Source organism: Microcebus murinus, chromosome 16 (genome assembly GCF_040939455.1).
Source record: "Microcebus murinus isolate Inina chromosome 16, M.murinus_Inina_mat1.0, whole genome shotgun sequence".
Lineage (NCBI taxonomy): Eukaryota > Metazoa > Chordata > Mammalia > Primates > Cheirogaleidae > Microcebus > Microcebus murinus.
Genome location: NC_134119.1, coordinates 21,549,273 through 21,568,248, shown reverse-complemented (window position 1 = coordinate 21,568,248; position 18,976 = coordinate 21,549,273). Strand labels below are relative to the sequence as shown.

Here is an 18,976-nt window from a genome sequence, read left to right as displayed (position 1 = left end):
GAAAAGAAATCTATCTTTCACTATCTTTACTCAGAGAATATTCTTATATGTTTTCCCTTAGCTGTTTCATTCAATCACATGCATTCAATTTCTTCTTCTCTGCATATCTCTCAAATCTGTAACTCTTGCCTTGACCTTTCTTTCCCTAGGCTCTGATTTTTTTCTCCCAGATTGTCAAGAGTTAAATAAATGGCCCGTGTGCACATTGTATGTAATTAACAAAAAATAGAGACCCTTTCTCCATCTGTCGTCCCTGTTCATTTTAATAGTCCATAACCAGTGCTAAACCTTGGGGCTATGTTCTGCTTCATCTCATCTCCTCCTGCACCCAATCTGTTAGATAGAACCTATGAATTCTCCCTTTCTTCAAAGTTCTCCTCTCCTTCCTTACAACTTCTCTCATTCCTTAACACCCAAAATTTTAAACTTCCTATTCAATTTCTTTGCCTTTCAAATCTTTTTACACACAGATTAATCTTCCCAAATGACACTTCTAATCATATTACCATTCTGGTTGTAAATACAGAATTCCTATCCACTACCTAAAAAATATTAAAATTAGTGATAACAGCATTCAGTTTCTGGCTCCAAGCTGCCTCCTCACCTAGCCAATCTGAACTTATCACTATTCTCCGTTAATGCACACACAGCACACATCTTTTCTAACTGCATGACATAATGATGTTCTGTCCTTAAAAAGCAACCTCCAGAAATGCCATCTCCAAAAAGCTCTCTCATTCTCCCAGGCAAGGAATAATCTGCCCTTCTTAATTTAGCCATTTATACTTTAGATGCTATTTATGCATCAAACTTTTCCACCAGTCCAGATCAATTTCTTTTCAGGCTTCCTTCCTTTGCTTTTCAAAGAACAGGTAGTCAATAACTATCAATGACTATTTAAATTCTTTTCTGTGAAGTGAAATGAAAGATTTGTAACTGTCTATGTAGCTTCTTAGGCAGGAAATGTCTTTGAAAACCTGAAAAAAGTGCTAACATGAGAAAAACATTTTTTCTTAATTCTTATTGTTAGCATCCTTTTAGAACAGTATGACTGTCACAGTGGCCATCAGGCATTTAACAGTGGGGACCCATCAATATTAGGAGATTATGGGGCGTGAAGAGGGAATACCTGTATTATTTAGTGTTGAGGTTATTTTAGGGATACCTCATTCCAAACCCTAAATAGCTTCTCCTCCATCATCACTAGTGAAAATCTAGCATAAGACCACACTTTTCTGCAACTTTTCTCTGATGCTTGGCAGTTAACAGAATCTCAAGCACACACTTTAATAATTGCTTCTTTAATGTCATAATAAATCTGGGGTGGTGCTTCTGGGATGAATATTTATGAGCCATCTTCTTTAATAATATTTCATGAAAAGCGTTCTGCTCCATAAGTTAGAATAATGAAAAAATATATTAGCGGAGGGAGCAGGGAGATAGTTAAAAATAGCAGCATCGTTGCTTATACATTAAAAGGAAAAAATAGGTGTCTGCGCTTATCTCGATAAAGGATACAATGCCTCTTCCACTCCTCTCCTCCCCTAGCATCACTTTCTTGGAAATTGGCGGTGAGAGGCAGTCCCTGAGCTGCCTCATCCTGAAAATGTTTGGATCTCCACCACGATAAAATTGGGAAAAATTTTTCAATGGAGGCTCATTTAATATCGTATATAGAATCACTCACACTATTACCCAGTAGCTTCAGGTGAATCAGAATGTACCAAACAAAATGAGAGGGGAATGAATTTGACCATGAGTCAGCTCTGAACTTTGATACCATATAATGTGAATGAGGAAATGGTATACGGATCCATCAAAATGCTTGTTGTTTACTCTTTTCAAACAATATATGTATTTAATTTTCTCAAAATTCATACACAGCTTTTTACACGTCTATTTTTTGTTTTTCCTTAGGAAAAAACTTGGTATTTCTGTTGGGGTGTGGTATTTATAACACAGCATATTGTACCATTGTGTTATGAATTCACTTACACTGCATTACCTAGCCACACAAACAGTTATGTTGGACATAACTTCAGCATCGAGCTAACTGTATTCATTGATCAAATATTTATGAGAAGCCCCCTCTTATCCTCTACACTTTCAACTTGTTTTTTTACTAGTAATGCAGTATTTTTAAAAAATTATCTGCAATTATAGTTTTAGGCTGTGCTTATAGGGTAGATGGATTGCATTAACAGCCCCAATTTTTCATGCCCACCTGTGTCTGGGTCATTTGGCATTTCCCTCCTGTGCTGACTCTGAGCTTGGGACCAGAGTGGCTGGGACCCCATCCAGGCAAGAAAGGTGGGCAAGAAAGTGTGGAAAATGCTGTCTGCATTTGCACAGACACAGACTGGCTGCACATCTCAGGCTCGACAGCAACTCACAGCAGGATGGTGGGGAACTTCCCAAGGGTGCGTGGGAGCACCTGGGCTCCTTTGTCCGCTCTTGGATCTGCACAGAGGCTGCAGGCACCTGCAGCTCCCGGGTATCCAGGCCCTCAGAACGGAGCCCTGCTCAAGTTGCTGTAGGCTTGGATGACTGCGGGCTTCCACGTGGGTTCCCTTTCTGGAGTAGTGTGTTTGTGCAATCTTCAGGCAGCTCCCTGGTGGGTTGGGAGGTTCTCTCTCTTATAGCTAAGATTGTCAAAGCTCATCGTGGAGTGAGGAGCCCCAGGGCCTTCTCTCTTTCTGTTTCCCTGTGCCCAGGACCTTATCCCAGCTCTTAGCCCATCCCCAGCTGGGCAAGTTGCCTCGAACTCTCTCCTTACCCACTTTTGGTGTTTGCCTTCACTTCTCTGGTGAATCCTAGCATTCTCTCCTAGATGATCTCTTTGAAATGTGAGAATCTGCTTACTATTCCGGTTCCTCTCTGTGGAGGAGGCACACACTACCTGTGTCTAGTCGGCCATCCTGGTCCTCTTAGAGGAAGTTCCTTCTCAAAGACACTGGTTGTTTCTCAGAAATATGATTTATAAAAATTCTCTCCCATTCTATGTGTTGTCTTTTTACTTTCTTGATGGTCACTTTTGAAGCTCAAAATATTTTATTTTGATGAAGTCCAATTTATTTATTTTTGCTTTTGTCACTTGTGCTTTTGGTGCTTAAGAAACCATTGCTTAATCCAAGGAAACTAAGATTTATGCCTGCTTTCTTCTAGGAATTTTATAGTTTTAACACTTAACATTGTATCCTTGATCCATGTTGAATTTTTTTTTTTTTTTGTATATCATGTAAGAATCCAACATCATTTTCTTGCATACAGGTAACTAGTTGTCACAGCACTATTTGTTCTATTGTTGAAAAGACTATTTTTCCCACATTAAATTGTCTTGGCACCCTTGTAAGATGTCAATGGATCATAAATGTGGAGGTAAGTTCACATTTAAACTCCCATCATGTACATCGGTGCCCAACCAAATCCCATGTATCTGTCATATACACTCATCTGAACCTCTCATCAGTATTTGATGAAGTCATTCTTGAAACACTCTTCCTTTTTTTGTGTCAATTGAAAAATCATTCAATTTATAAATTTGGAAAGGAGACTTTATTTCTTACAAAAGGTTACAACCTGCAAGCTGGGAATCAGGCCCCCTGACAAAACTGGAGGCAGGCACTTTAAGGGAGTGGGGGTAGGCAGGAATTTATGACAAATGGGTTGGCCAAATATACATAGTCAACGTGTTATAGGAGGAGCAATGATTATTCACAAAGTGGAGGGGTCACATGCATGCATGATAAGCAAACATGCATGTTACATACATCCCATGTTTACTTTGGGGTGGAGACTTAGCATTTAATTGTATTAAATGAGGCCCTATCTTTCGAAAAGTAAAGCAGGAGCATGAAAGCACTTGTGTGTGCAGCCTCTGTAAACCAGCCAGAACTAGTCCATGGTTGGTCTCTTACCAGGAGAAAGTTATTGAAACCAGTCTGTTGTCCAATCAAAGATGTAATTACGGCTTGTGGGAAGATGGAGTTTAGTTAGTGGCAGTTAGAACATAGTTTATTCTTTAAGTGTAGGAATGCACGATTTAACCCTTGTCTGGCATGCCCTTAGGTCTTGTTTATAATTTGGTATTTATTGTCATAAAGAGTCCAGTTTGTCAGTCTTATCTCTGTTTTAACATTAGTGCTGGTCTGTAGTGTCTAAATTGCAAAAAGGAGGGGGTAGAATGAGGCATGTCCAAACTCCTGTCCTGTCATGGCCAGGAACTCAGTTTTTAAGCTTTCTCTAGGGTGCCCTTGGCCAAGAGGGGACCCATCCAGTTGGTTGGGGGGGTTAGGATTTAATTTTTAGTTCTCACTTTTCTTTATGACTTTACACTCTATGGAAGCATAAACTTCTCATGCCTAAGTTCCACCTTCTCCAAGGAAACTCTTTCTCTTCTTACTTTCATGACAGAAGGCAGACCTCAATAATCTTCTACCAATGAAGGTCCCATTCCACCATACCCTCCCTAATTCTGCCCTAAACAGAGTGGGATGCAGAATTTATGGCCCAGAATACATTTGTTAGCAATTAGTTCTAGATTTTTATCCTTTACATGCTTATTCTCATCCACCCCATTTAGACTGTAAGTTCACACTCTGTTAGCCTTCTATTGCTGCAAAACAAGTGAGCACAAACTTACTGCAAGCCCATTTATTATCTCACAGTTCTGTGGGTCAGAAATCTGGGCATAGCGTGGCTGGATTCTCTGCTCAGAATCTCACAAGGCAGAAATGAAATATCATCTGGGCTGTAAGGCTCAGGATCCTCTTCCAAGTTCAAGTGGTTGCTTGCAGAATTCACTTCCTTGCAATGGTAGGACTCAGGTCCCTATTCCCATGTTGCCTGTTGATCAGGGGTAGTTCTCAGTTCCTAGAAGCTTCCTATAGTTCCTTGACACATGGTCCTATATGTAGGTTTTCTTCACAATGTGGCAGCCTACGTTTTCAAAGCCAGCAGCAGAGTCTCTGTTTTATCACTATTCTTTTAGAAAGGGTCCAGTCTCTTTGAAGGACTTGCTTGATTAAGTTAGGCCCACCCAAGATCATCTTATCTTCCTTTTGATTGATTCAAATTCAACTGGTTTGACTTATTATATCTGCAGAATCCCTCCAACTTTGTCAAGTAACATAGCCTAATCAAGGAAGTGAAATATATCATATTCACTGTCCTGACTATGCTCAACAGGAAGGGATTATACAGAGTGTATGTGTGCGTGCGTGCGTGTGTGTGTGTGTGTGTGTGTGTAGACAAGAATATTGAGGGTCATCTTAGATTTCTGCCTAAACACACACACACACACACACACACACATACATGCACACCCCTTGCACAGAACTCAAATATTCAAGTTAAATTTCACATATTTATAGCACTTAACAAGCTCTCTGATTTAATCTCCATGTTACAGGCAAGTCAAGAGCATTATCACCATTGTGCAGATGTTGAATCTGAGGTCACAGAGCAACACAGTGGGATATTAAAGAATAGACCCCATTTATTCTCCAGTCACCAGATTGCTCTTCTCCACAGAATCACCGCACTGTGATAGAGATCCTCGTATCTTACACCTAAAAGCCATGATCACAAAACCGTCTGACAATTTACAATTTCAATTAACAAAGAGCATTGCCAAAGACAAAATGTCATTCAATTGTCATGGCAACCTCTTAGTATAGGTTTTATCATTTCTGCTTCAAATAAGGAAATGATTGAGTGAGCCCTTCAGCACAGCACTTAGCACAGTAAAGAATAAATAAGCTCCATGCTTTTGGTGCCATTATAAATTAATTTATGTATACCACCAAATGAGGTGCTATGAGGAAAATGCCACAGGGATATTTTCCCTGCCCTAGATGGATTTATTTGTTGTTAATATATCAGAATTTAGTAAGTTCCAGGTATTCCCAACATTAGTTAGATTTGATTTAAATAATAACAATCCAAAAGGAGCTCAGCAGGATAATGAAATCTAAACAGAACTTTGCTCTAGAAAGTCTAGTGTAAGGGTCAAGAAACTATGGCCCAGGGGTGAAACCCAGTCTCTTACCTCTAAGAATGTTTTTTACATTTCTATGGAAAAAAGTTAAAAGTGCTTTATGGCTCATAAAAAATGGTATGAAATTCAAATTTCAGTGTCCCTAAATAAAATTGTAACAGAGCACACTCATCCACTGACATGTGGCCTCTGATTGTTTTCATGTTACAACAGCAGGATTAATTAGTTGTATGGCCAGCAACATCTAAAATATTTACTATCTGGCCCTTTACAGGGAAAGTTTGCCAGCTCTTGGTCTAGCCCACTTAGGCTGCAGTAGAGAAGAGGGAAGGGACAGAGGTTGAGGAGCAGAGTAATAGGAACACAGTTCTCTAGCTTTTGTGGAAAAGAGGAAATAAAGGGTCTGGAGCCCTCAAAGACACAGGCTTTCTGAAATCCAGGGCCCGGGAAGTGGCAGAACCTCTATGGGAAGGCTATTTGACTGCTTGCAAGGCTTGGTTTCTCCTGCTTTATAAGCCTTTATAGAAAGAAGGGAGCTGCCAAGAGAAAACACTGCTTTGGACAAAGAGGTCATGCCCATGCTGGCATGGACAAGAAACAAGGGTTTCAGTGACCTCTGGGACTGAGGAGTGGGGGCCTCTCCGACTCCCCAGGGTTTCACAAGCCCTAGTGCTACCATATGATTCTGAAGAAGAAGACAATTAAATGATGCCAGACATCTCAGTGTGTGTTCTCCAAAAAGCAGACCCTCAGACCAGAATTTGAGTACAGGTATTTTATCTGGGAGGTGATCCCAGGAAACATAGGGAGGGGCCGTGGGGGTGGAGGTGAAACAATAAAGGAATCATTATGGAGACGTTACTGCTGTGGGCAATGGGCACAGTCCTCCTGGGGACTCCGTGAGGGACAGTGTAGCATGCCCTACAGAATGGTCCCACACCAAAGTGACGACAAGGGGTATTCATCCTCCAAATGTCTCTTCTCATTGGACGAGAGTTGCTCTTAAGGGTAGTAACTCCCCAGCACTTACTGTCTGATCCTCATGAGCTAAGCAAGTTCCTGGGGCCAGAGAACACCCTTGGGAAGGGAGTCACAAGTGCTTGAGGCAGGAAGCCATCAGCATGAACAAGACAGTACTAAAGCTATGAGAGAAGGGCCAGGGGAATAGGAGTGGGGCCCCAAGAGCACCTGCTGGACTGGGCTCCCTTCAACCTTGGAGACTTAGTGGCTTTGATAGAGGACATACAAATTAGACTTATTTTGCTTAAAAAAAAAAATAAAGAAATGGTACTTCCAGCTGCTGGAGGATGCCAGATGTTCATGCATGTGTCTTAACTTTCCTATAAGATGGCAGACTCCTCAGTGTCATGCACAAAGATAAGTCTTAAAGTTTGCTTAATGGATTATCCAATCAGGAAAAAATATCAAGAGTTTTTGCTCCCTCTTTTGTCTTTCACAGCCTATCCTCTGATATGGGGGCTATTGGCAGGAAATGTTAGCAACAACAAAAGGCCTGAATAATCTACAGTATGGTAAGTTACTTTTGAATGATCAAAACTGATTACCAAAATCAGTGGCAGCTAATCAACCCTGGATCTTTATTTCCCATTGTGAATATTTTAACAAATAGGACAGAAAACATGAAAGCTACACAGATGCTATAGTATGTGCTGGAGTTTAGTTACAACAAAACCTCTAGAAGTATGACTGAGTGGTGCATTTTGTTTTGTTTTATGATTTAAAAAAAAAAAAAAAGGATGGCGATGTTTCTAGTTGAAATGGAATCCAGCCAGCCTTCCAGATTTCAAAGGCCTTGTAATGGAAGAAATAGCCACATAAATGGGTCATAAACAATCATGTCCATTAATCATCCCAAGTCTGCTAGATATGCATGCCAAGTGCTGAGAAAGCTATGAGACTCTGTCTCAAAGACAATGTGCTTTTCTAAATTTACTTCTCAATGCAAAAGTCTAATATTTGAGTTCACTAATATTTTGCATTTGCAGGAGAAAGTAGGCCCTGCTCTAAGGGGCAGGGCAAAGCAACACAGCCCTACTTTGAAGTAGCAAGAAGGATCCTTGGTAATCTGACTTGATAGTTTATACATCCAGCAATGTCCTCTTCATTGATATTCAAATACTCAAAGCTGCCACTGGATTTATATTAATAAAACAGGTATTTCAAACTTAACTTATTGACATTAGAATTCCTGGGTGGTTTTGCCCACTCTTCCACATTTTAGTTATTAATGGCACTACTGTCTTTCCAGCCTCAGGTTAAAATTCTAAAAGTCATCTTTGATTACTCACTGTCTCTCGTCCTCTTGTGCAATCAATAGGTAAGTATTCCTAGCTCTTTTCTTCCAGGATATTTCTGTAATGGAACCACCTCTCAACACTGGTTGAGATAGCCACCCTGGTTGTAACCACTGTCATCTCTTACCTTGACTCCTGAAACAGCTTCCTGGTTTCATTTCCACACACTTTTGAGCCCTTACAGCCCTTTCTCCACACAGTAGCAGAGTGATCCTCTTGAAGTATAAATCAGCTTGTGTTACTCATCTGCTTAAAATCCCCTAATGCTTCCCTCTGCACTAAAAATAAAAGCCAAACTTCTTTCCCAAGCCTATAAACCTTCACATGATCTGGCCCCTGCTATTTTGGTTATCTTTTGTTGCATAACAAACTATTCCAAAACTGAGTGCCTGAAGCAACAACAATTTATTATTTATCATGATGCTGTGGGTTGGCTGGCCTCAGCTGGCTAGTGCTTATGCTCCATTTGGTATTGACTGGGGTCACTTGTGTGGCTGCATTTGGTGGGGAACCCAGCTGGGGCTGGAACATCAAACATGGCTTTGCTCACATTTCTGGCTCCTCATCTGGGATGGCTGCGTGGACGATTCCCTCTCCACGTGGTCTCCCAGCATTTAGTGGTCAGGTTCAAGCTTCTTTACCTGGAAGCTGGATCTCCGAAAGGACAGAAAAGGAAGCTACTAAGATTCTTAAAGCCTAGATCGAAACACACAGCATCACATCCACACATTCTATTGGTCTATTCCATTGGTCAGAGGAAGTCACAAGGTCAGCTCAGACTCACCTCACAGGGAGGGAAGGTAGACCTGCCTCTTGATTGGAGGAGGGACATTAATATACAAGAAAGGGAGGGATTGTTGGCAGCCATCTTTAGAAATATGAGGTCTGTCCGGAAAGTTTCCTGCCATTGTTAATATAATGAGAATGGTTTGTATGACATTGATGTAACTTGGCAGCCAAAGAGAGTGGACTGGGATGCACATTTGTGGACAATGATGACTTCACTGTACTAGTCAGTGGGGTGCTAGACATTGTTGAGTGAGCGTTTGTACTGTGTGGCTGCCACATTCAAAATGACTGAGCAAGTAGAGCAACAAATCTGCATCAGATTTTGCGTTAAGCTTGAACATTCCTCCATGAAAATAATTGGGATGATTCAGAAGGCTTTTGGGGGATGATGCGATGAGTACAGAGCAAATGAAAGTGTGGCACAAATGCTTCAAAGATGGTCAAGAATCTGTAGAAAGTGATCTATGTTCTGGAAGGCCTGCAACAAGCAGAACACCTGAGCATGTTGAACGTGCACAGGTTGGGTTAAGAGATGCTAGGAGAACTATATGAGATCTCAAGGTGCCTACTTTGAAGGGAACTGAGGCATCCTTGTCCTATGTACAATGTTTCTTGTATCTTGCATCTTCTTCAATAAATGTCTCTGTTTCTCATATTACATGGCTGGATACTTTCCAGGCAGACCTTGTAATCTTCCCTGCCTACCTGCCTCTCCAATCTAATCTCATGCCACTCTCCCTCAGCCATGCTGGACACCTTTGTCATCCCAAAGTATGCTGAGATAGAGACTGCTAGCCTTCCCCCCCAATATTCTTCTGCCCATCTTCTTCCAGATAGAACTGAATTTCATCTAGGTTAATGGCTTCCCAGAATAAGTACTACATTTCCCAGGCTCCCCTGAAGCCAGATATGACCATATGATTCCATTCTAAGTAATGGCATGTCAGGGGAAGTGTCCAGCCTTCATAAATCTTCCTTGAAAGATAGTAGCTGTCTCTCTGTTGACCCCTTTCTTCCTGTTCCTTGAGCTTCTCCTTGCTGGTTGGACCATGAGGGGTCATGGAAAGTGAATGCCTTGCCAGGTTGGAGAAGCCTGAGCCTCTGAGCCTATGGACCAGCCAACCATCCCTGGAATAACGATCCCTGGATGTTTCTTCAAGAGAAAGAACTTGTTTAAGCCACAGTTATTATGAGTTTTCTATCTTTCATGGCCAAACTTAGTCCTTACTCTGAGTATTTATAGCAGAGAGAGCAGCAAGAGCAAAGGGTCTTACACAGGAGAACATGTAGAACATGAGCGGAGATGAAAGGTCAAGCAATTATAGAAGAGGCAACAGCAGCCACCTCATGTACAGCCTTGTTGGCTTGGCTTTTTCATCTGAATGAAATGGGAAACCATTACAGAGTTTTGAGGAAGGAGTGATAAGGTTTCACCATACTGTTGAATCACTCTTTATCCCATGTGAAGAAAAGGCCATGGGAGCACCAAGGCAGAAGTGTGTGTGTGTGTGGGGGGGGGCGCTAATTAGGAGGTTTTCATCTAGATGAGAGGTGATGGTGGCATAGACTAAGGAAAGAGCAACAAAGATGGTAAGCAATGGTCAGACTATGGATCTAGTTGGAAGGGAGAGATGCCAGGATTCTCCGATGCATGAGATGTGAGATATAAGGAGATGAGGAATCAGTGGTGGTCTAGAAGCTTTAGTCTGAGCAACTGGAGTTGCTGCTAATTGTAATGGGGAAGGTTTAGGGGAACAACAGGGGTTTTGGGGAGGAAGGAAAGGTAAGGAGTTTGGTTTTAGATGTTGTATTAGTCAGGATTCTTCAGAGAAACAGAAGCAACAGTGGGCGGGCAGAGAAAGAGAGAGGAAGAGAGAGAAAAACATTTATTTTAAGGAATTGGCTCATGCAATTAAGGAAGCTGGCAAGTTCAAAATCGGCAGGGCAAGCCAGCAGGTTGGAGTCCCAGAAAACAGTTGATTTTACAGCCCAAGTCCAAAGGCAATCTGAAGACAGAATCCCCATTTCCTCTGGGGACCTCAATCTTTTCTCTTAAGGCTTTCAACTGATTGGATGAGGCACACCCATATTATAGAGTATAATCCGCATTAGTCGGAGTCTCCTGCTTTAAATGTTGATCACATCTAAAAAAACCTTCACAGCAACATCTGATCTGCTGTTTGATCAAAAATCTGAGCACCATAGCCCACCCAAGTTGATGCATAAAATTATCCATCATGGAAATGTTACCTTCTACATATATCCCAGTGGAGATGTTGAGTAGGCAGTTGGATATACATAAGGCAAACACTTGGGTTCATGAGCCCATGCATTTCGCTTAAAGAAACAAAACTGAATGATGTACCCAACCGAGTGAGTATGGCATGTAGGGTCCTCCATAGCCCTCCACTCTCTTTCTGTGTCCTGGCCAGTGCTGCATGTCTTCCCCTGCTGGCTTAAACCCAAGCTAGATGGGGCCTTGAAAATTCCCAGGTAATGATAAACTTGTTTACATTGTTGCCCAAAACACTGAACAATCAAACACATTGCTAATCTTGTAGAAACTAGCCCTGGCCCTGAGCCAAATTCCTTAAACCTCCATAACATGACCTCCTCATGGGTGACATACCTGAGTAGAATATCTCCTGTCCTCACTGTCCATCACAAGGAAGCTGCAGATGCCTCTATATGTAAGTTCCCTTAATAAATTCTTTGGACTGAACACCCTGGTGTTTAGTGCTTCTTTTTGTAGAATCCCAGCTGGCCCCATCTTGGAAAATTTGGAAAAGTGTGTTGTGGGAACCCTTCTGCTGCCACTTTTGGGGCAACTCTAGATGTGGGTTCAGCCAGATGGAACAGTAGAAAGAGAAGAGGTTTGAGCATTGGGCATTCCAACCTTAAGAGTTAGCACAGGTGAGGAAGAACCACTAAAGGGAACTGTATGGAAGCCAGTGATTCATGAGAAGCCCCAAAGAGTGCAGTGTTCTGGAAGCCAATGAATGAAGAGCTTTAAAGATAAGATTATCAACTGTGTCAAATTTGGCTGATAGGTCAAGCAAGACCTGAGAATTTATTATTAAATTTAGCATCCTGGAAACCATGAATAACCTCATGTATCTGTTTGGGTTCAACAAGAGAAGTAGAACCAGTGGGAGATATTTATTAAGAGATTTATTGCAAGAAATTGACTTATGTGATTATGGGGTTAGGTAATTAAGTCCAAATTCCATTAGGAAGGACAGGCTGGAACCCTCAGGCATAGGAAGCTGGTGTCCACAGGGAGATTGTTTTCTTCTCCAGGGAGTCCTCAGCTCTGCTTATAAGACCTTCAACTGATTGGATAAGGCCCACTAGATTATCTAAACTACCTCCCTTACCTAAAATCAACTGATAATGGACTTTAATCACAACCAATAAAACACAGTAATCAATATTACTGTCTGATTGAATAACTTCTCCTAACCAAAGTGACACATCAAAGACCATCACACCTCAATAGGACCAGCTTGGGTTGGGCCCAGTAAAAGTGGGGTCAAGAAAATGGGATGAGAGAACATGGAGGTAGTGAGTGTAGATGGTTATTTCAAAGATCTATGCTATGAAAACAGGCAGAGAAATGGAGCAGTGACTGGCAGGAAATTGGACCATGGAGTAAGTGACTGAGATAGGATGTAAGACAAGACCATTAGTGGACAGAAACTTGAGGAACTGGGTGTCATGGTATTAGAAAGCCATCCCTATGGGTACCAAAACCATCAAGAGAAGGAGACAAAGGAAGTATTACAGAGAGTGACAGTAAGTCAGTAACTAACATATTCAGAGAATGAGGCATGATCTGTTGTTAGGAAGAGGGTGACAGTGTGTCATTGTACAAGAAAGAGTAGTGGAGATACAATCTGAAGACATCAAATTCAAAGCTAGGAGAGTGGGGGCTCTCTTAGGGAGGAAAAAGAAGAGAATTGTCTGGGAAAACAGCAACGAGGGGCAGAGAAGACACATACCTTTAGAGCCCACAAGAGGAGTTTGGGAGGTTACAGCTGTCTCTTGAGAAGACTGCACAGAAAGCAGCATCCCTTTGTATGAGATCCCTTCATAGGACATCTGAGTTATAGCAGGCAGAGGAGGGGTATTTGTAAAGAAGGGGTTGAGGATTTAGGGAATCGTGCTGATGACTGACTATGAGTTCCAAAAGATAAGAAGAGTGGGAGATGACATCCTTACAGAGATTTTCAGAGCTGTATGAGGAGGAGCTGAGGGCCTAGGCTCCCTGGGGTCCCTGGGGTCCATGACTTAGGTAGGAATAAAGGACACAGGAGAATATTCTAGAACTGTTTCCAGATAGTGGTGGTGAGGCCATGAGTGTTGAGGAGTAGACAAGGGTGGGGTGAATCTTGCCAATAGCACACTGCATTCTGGCCCCTGTTTTCCCTTTCACTGATGGGGACATCAAAGCTGGAAGCAGGAAGTTGTATCCCAGCACTCAATCCTGGCAGCCTTTGGTTTCCATCGGAACAACAACTGGGTGGGAAAAATTCTCTTCTCCAGCTCCTTCCAGTTATGCTGCCCTGTAACTCTAAAACAGTCTTTAAAATAGTTCCATGACTTTTGTTTGGCATCAACTTTTGATTCTCAGAATATTCACTTTTTGCAACTTCTTGGCCTTTGTCAAAATCACTTTTGAAACTTTCTTGATGTCTTCCCATAACGTGACTGAAAAAGGACAAATACACTTTCATCTATACCAGGCTGCTCTGAAAAGCAAGAGGGCAATTTGGGTACAAGGAAAGGTGTTTACTTTCCCCAGATTTAGGAGGCTATAGAAAAATCTCTATATTATTTATTCCACATTGGATTGAAGAAATTAAAAGCCCCTTGCTGCCCTCTCCCCCAGTGGTCTCCAAACTTCATCTCAGTGTGTGCACCAAGGCTGAGGATGTAGTAGCACATGAAATGGCTATTGCCATAGAAATGGCTGGTCCCCTCATCCTGCCTGCTCCCCCTAGACCAGGGGTTCTCAAAGTGTGGTCCTTGGACCTGCAGCATCAGCATCACCAAGAACCTATTGGAGGTACAAATCTTCCTGATACACTGCAGTCCTCCCGGATCAGAATCTCTGGGGATGGGGCCCAACAATGTGCTTTAACAAGCCCTGAAGGTGATGCTGATATTTTCTCATCACAGCACACATTTTGTTCAGATGCAATAACCTCTAGCTCTAACTTTTCGTAGTCTTTTATATCCCTGGGCTTTGATGCAGTTTCTTCTGCAGCTTGAAATTCTCCCCTGCAGTGGATCTGCCTCCCACACCCTTCTAGACCAGCTTGGTTAGCACCGCCCCTGAGAGGCTCTTCCCACCGAGGTCCTTCTTTGTGTCCAAAGAAAACTTCCTGCCACCTTCTATTTGAGCATTTATTATATTGTTTTATAACTGTTTACTTGATCCCCGGTCTCACTTCTAAATACATAGATTTTATCCTCCCACATTTAACATTTTAAATGCCTATTATGTTTCAAGGCATTGGAGATAGAGAAGTTTAAAAAAAAATTGAAATCTTTATTCTACTGAAAAGGACCAGACAATAAATGATGTAAATGAATGCATTTTATCAATTCCAAGCCATGTAAGTTCGTTTTTTCTTTTTAACACTCTGAATGAGTCTTAATCGATGGCATGCCATGGTTTAATTGACAGCATATTTTGCTTGTTAAATGGCATATAAAATAGTGGTGTGTCTTACAATAAGATTATGCCTTAAACTATTAAAAAAAGCAGTATATTATAGGGAGAAAAATAAAGCCAGGAAGAAGGATGGGGAGTCTAGCTGGCAGTGGGGTGGGGAGGGTATTGTTCCAAATAGGATGTCCAGGAAAGGCCTTACTGAGAGGGTCATATTTGGAGACAGACCTGGGGAAGCTGAGTGATGGAGCCATATGGATATGGATATGGAGGGGAGGGTGTGGGAGGAACATTCCAAGTAGAAGGAACAGCAAAGGCAAAGGTTCAAGGACAAGGAAAATGCCTACTGTCTTGTTGATCTATTTAGAACAGAGCTTAAAACAGTGTCTGATAAATACCCATAAATCTTTATACCATTGGTAATGTAGGGATACTTTTGGAACATGATGGTTACAAATTATTTTAACTTCATGCACATGCTGGCATTAGTGACTCCCAGAAATAACAAAGTATTGTGATAGAGAATTTCGGCAACATTATTTTGCCTCTGTGGTGTTCCAGACTTTATGATAGGTGTTGGGGACACAGAGATGTATTAAATATGGTTCTTACCCTCAAGGAGTCTCAGCTAGCAGGGAACACAGAAAAATAACCACAATATAAAGCTATAAAGGTATAGTCACTGATATATGAGATGTATTATTATAACCATATAAGAAGGGGCAATATCTGTGATCATTTATACTCCTATCAAGGCCCATTTCAGATTTCATTCTCTTGAGGGGAAGTAATGAACAAACTTCTAGCATAGGTGGGTTGAATTATTTGGCTGTAAGAAGCACACCTATGGCTGGGCACATTGGCTCAGGCCTAACAGTGCTGCTATTAAGACGTCTGAGATGCTCTGCATCACCCACTCATTTGGCACTGCGGTTCTCAAAGTGTGGTCCCCTCTGACCTGAAGCATCAGCATTACCTGGAAATTTGTTAGATACACAAATACTCTGCCCCACCTCCAACCTACAGGATTCGCATTTCCAGGTGAGGCCCTCCCATGTGGCTGTCCTGGGAAGGCACAGAGCCAAGAGCACACTTCCCACTAGTGCTTCTAAAATTGGTGGGCCTGGAATGGAGACACTGGAGGTGGCAAAATCAGCCTTCACAGAAGACCCAGTTTACTGAATTGCGAGGCAACTGAAAATATTGGTTTTTATGCAAAAATGTTCAAATATCGACATGAATATTGAAGCAAAATAAGGTCTTGTGTTCTGAAAGAGGGCTGCTTGGGGTAGGGGTAGTGGAATGAGATAAGTAAGTAATCAGGCCCCTCTGCCATTTTGTTTAAAATGAATGATTTTGCCTTATAAATGAACATTTCTTGAATTTGATTCTAAATCTCACAACACCTTTGAGGCAGGCACTACTATCATCAATTCCATTTTACAGGTAAGGAAACTGAGGCACAGCAAGGTTGATTAGATGGTTCAAGGCCATACTTTCTGGAGTGAGAATGAATTAGGCTATGAAGAGCAGTGGCATTAACAATGGACATATGGTCTTGCCCAGGCCTCATCTCAGCTAATCCCAGCTAATCTATAAAATGGGTACTACTACACTAGTCATTCCTGGCTGTCATTAAAATCACCTGAGAACCTTAAAAATACACTCCTGCATGTCTCCATCCACTAAATGTTCTAATTTCATTGGTCTGATATGTGTTGAGGAGTGCATAGGAGCTTCCTAGAACCTCCAAAACAACTCACTCTTGACAAATAGTGAAGAGGAGGCTGGGAGACACAAGGTTGAGCAATGGCTAAAACTCAGGCTTTATAAACTAGGTGTGGGCTTTCCCAGTGTACACGTGCACCAGTTCCTGGATAACTTTTTAAAATGCGGTTCTGATGCAGTAGGGTTAGGTGAGGCCTGAGATTCTGGGTAATGGCGGATTCTGGGTAATTCTGGCCTTCTCTGGGTAATGGCGGTGCTGTGGGTCAAGAACCACACTTTGGCTGCCCGAACCATGTGGTGTTTCCTGGCTCTCTAAAGAGCTGAGGCTTTCTTGACTGCCTGGGCCTGGATGGGTGTATTCTGCCAAGGTGTGTCCCCAGATTAGGGATTCCCTGAGACCCCAGGTCTGATCCTTTCAGCGCTCTCCAAGACCCAGCCAGCCTAGGATGAACACTTTGGAGCAGAGTCGGAGTTGGGGTTCCTGAGATGGAGAAAGATTCTGGGAAGTTGAAAGGAAAAACCTCACAGTTATGGCCCAGAGGCAGGAACTCCCAATGACCTAACTAACCCTTTTCCAGTTCAGCTGCTCTCCTCTCAATCTGAGCTCAGCCTCCTTGGGGCTCCCCACTCGGTCTCCAGCTGGCGCCTGAGCCGCAGGTAGGCGAGATGCAGAGACAGCGACAAGCAGACTCGCCCTCTCAGGGGTGCATGGTTTTCTTGGTCTTGCTGAAAGGCAGGACAGAGGGAATTCAAACTGTTTCAAAGTGCATTTCCCTCGAAGCCTTCTACAACCCTCCCTTGACACTGTGCCTTGACTGTCCCCGCTGGTCCCACCGTCTTCCTACGCCCTGGGCGATGTTGCGGCCCGGGCGACCTCATGGAGTTGGCCTTTCTCTTGGCTGAGTCCTGGAGCCCGGGAGCCCACCGCGAGCCCTGTACGGGAGCCCGATTCCCGGTCCAGGGCGAGGGACTAGGAATGGAGGGAGGCTTTTGCCGCTCTCATGCCTCCCTGGGGCTCTTGCTGGGCATTCGAAGGGCGCGTCCTGGCCTCCCGCAGCCTCCCACGGAAAGGATGCCCAGTGCCCGGTGCGGGCGGACGCCAGGGTCTGAGGCGCGGAGGCTACGCTGCGCCAGGTGTTCGGGTGAACCGCCACTGCACTCACAACCCCGCCGTCCTCCGCGACAGGGGACGCGGCGCCTGTGCGGGAACAGAAAACGTAACCTTGCGGGGCGGAGGCGGGGACTGGGTAATCAGTGTTCTTCTCCAACAAATGTTTCCCTCCCCCAACCAAGATCAGAGCCGCCCACCCGACCGTGGCGCCTGTCCCTCAGGGTCCCTGAACCCACCCTCTCCCCGCCGGCCCTGCAATCCCAGGTTCCAGGCCATCAAGTCTGGAAATGAGACGACCGTCCACCAGCGCCCGGCTCCTGGGAGCTCAAGCTGGCCCTGAGTGCGCGGCCCGAGGCGTCCCCCATCTGTGCGCGTCCACAAGTCACCCGGGAATAACCGCAGCGCTGCAGCCCCCGGGGGTTCCAGACCTCCCGGTGACCCGCGTTGGCTCACAAGCTTGCGGTGGCCTTGCTGCTGTGGGCTCCAAGGCCGGTTTGGCTTGGGTTGTGACTCCGGAGGCTGTCAGCGAGGCGGTAGCTGCAATCCTCCATAGGGAAAAAAAAAAAGCCCCAAAGAATTAGAAAAGCGGGGGTAGGAGGTGGGGAATAGATTCAGGCCTGGGGACTGCCCACGCAGGTGCCCACCCGGAGCTGCTGGGCCCGGGACATCTCTGGAGGACAGACCTGGGACGGCAGAGGCCTAGGAGATTTCTTACGGGCAGGGGAAAGGCTGGAGCACCCCCAAGTTTGCTTTTAAATTTAAAAAAAAAAAAAAAAAAACCTAATGGTCGCCACAGACGGAAAAAAAAATCCGAATGTGTGGTTTCCTTACCCTTATTTTGAGAGAATATTGGGTGGTCTCCGTGGTGTTTATCAGGCTTGGGTCCTCCCACAGTTCTTACCCGGCTCTGTCCACTGGAGAATGGGAGCGAGGCGGGTACAGGCCACCCGTTGGCGCCGCCGGACGTGGGCTCTCGCGTCCCGCCTGCAGCGTCGGGCCGCGCACCAGGCGGGCTCGGTGGGGACAGGTGGCAGGGCGCACCCCAGCTCTGAGCAACCTATGCGTTGGGGGACGGATTTTCTTCCAGTGGCGACCTAGGGTGGAGAATGCCATTCGCTCATGTCCCCAACCCAGACTGGCAGGGGAGGAGGGAAGAAACAGAAAAAAGCCCTCATCTCATAGCCCAGAGCCTCTAGCAGCCCGGGCTGCCCCAAGAGGTGGAGGTTGGAAAAGGTGGGAGTTTCAGTCCCACTTGTATTGTCCTGGATCCTAGCCTAGCAACCAGGGACCCTAGCGGAGGGACACCAGTCATCTTCTCACCTCCTGGTCCCGGGACCCAAATGGTCTCCCTGGTGGCC

General features: G+C 44.0%; 1 long non-coding RNA gene across 1 annotated transcript in view; it reads right to left on the bottom strand.

Moving 5' to 3' along the window:
• Positions 1–18,976, bottom strand: part of LOC142876867 (uncharacterized) — a 25,633-nt gene continuing 6,657 nt past the window's right edge. Inside the window, exon 4 of the long non-coding RNA XR_012923702.1 lies at positions 1–18,712. This is a non-coding gene — a long non-coding RNA (uncharacterized LOC142876867). The remainder of the gene's footprint in view (positions 18,713–18,976) is intronic.